This window comes from Phodopus roborovskii, unplaced genomic scaffold, assembly GCF_943737965.1.
Source record: "Phodopus roborovskii unplaced genomic scaffold, PHOROB, whole genome shotgun sequence".
In the NCBI taxonomy this organism is placed as follows: Eukaryota; Metazoa; Chordata; class Mammalia; order Rodentia; family Cricetidae; genus Phodopus; species Phodopus roborovskii.
In genome coordinates, this window is record NW_026126424.1 from 4,642,668 (window position 1) to 4,644,268 (window position 1,601).

Below are 1,601 nucleotides of genomic sequence, written 5' to 3' on the forward strand. Positions count from 1 at the left end.
AAATATTTAAAACAAGCCTGAGAATTCCTGCCTGTTTCATTCCTAGGCCTGAAGACATTTTAAAAGAGGATTCCCAAATGACTTATTCATCTCCAGACCTATGCATTAAATATGGAAATAATTTCCATTGACAGTCTGATATTCCATCTACACCATAACCTTTTTCTCAATGCACAGATAAAAGGCAAGCACAAGAACTTGATATTTTAGTTTCACGTACGTCCCTCAGTTTGCCCTTATGTAGATGGGCTAGTAAGAAAAGGGAAAATAAATAGGCTTGCTTCCCTTGTCACTGGTAGTCTTTTTAAATAATTTCTAGACATATACATAATGGCAGACAGATCACTAAATGATCCCAGGGCCCCAACAAGCAACACACACCAGGAAGCAGAGAGAAACAGGCACAGGCACACAGAGAGGCGCTTAGGGGGAAGAGACAAAATGAGAGAAGAAAATGACAGAGATCCTGCGTTGCTTGCAAAGGACAAGCAGCCATCAACATCTCCAGACACACCCCAGTGCCTGCTGCAGGAGTATGGCAGTATGTTCTTGTTCTGTCTTTCACACTCACAAGACCTCTTACATGCACTCACGTACACACACAGCTCCGCTCTCACATGGAGCTTCTCTGTTGCCTTCTCCTTTATACCTATATTCTCACAGAGACGTTCAACATCGTGATCTTCCATACTATCACAATAGACCAGTATACAGTCTTCCACAATCTGTTGCATGGAGATAGAAGTCTGTCACAGGCACACAATTACACACTGGCTTTCGTAGTACTCCGTCAGATACAATCTCATGCATCTAATGGCCTCTTTCATATTACCTCCTTCTGTGCAGTCTCAGTGCACAGATAAAAGGCAAGCACAAGAACCTGATATTTTAGTTTCGTGTCCCCCAGTGTTACGATGCTTCTCACACAGGCTTTCTCACAACACAAATCCCGTTTTCTGACACTGTCTCTCATACACAGGCACAAACAGTATAAACAGCTCAGTATGTTGTATATACTTATTCACAGACACACAGTTTCACAGGGACTGTCATATACATTAATAGCTAGTCAGACACAGCCTCCTTCAAGCCATCCCCAGGCAGTTGTAGTAGTCTGTTGCAGTGTTTCTTACAGCTTCCTTGCCCACTCTCTCATCTCTTTCTGTGTTCTGTCTCACTGTCTCTCTCTCTCTCTCTCTCTCTCTCTCTCTCTCTCTCTCTCTCTCTCTCTCTCACACACACACACACACACACACACACACACACACACACACACACACGGCACGGCACACCACACAGAATATGTCTGTTGTGTACAGATAGTTATTAACACAATTACACAGAAGCTCTCTATACATTAATAACCTGTCAGACACACACAATCTCCCGTAAACACCTATGGCTTCTTTCATAGTCTCTTTCATGCAGTTTCAGAGATAAAGCTACAACACTCCTTGGTTCCGCCCCTCCCTGGCTCCGCCCTCCCAGAGTCCTGCCCACCCAACCAAGTCCCGCCTCCATTGGACAGCAGCCCGCCTCGACCCCGCCCCTCCCATGTGGCCCCGCCCCCGGAGGGCTCCGCCCCCGATCTGGGGGCGGGG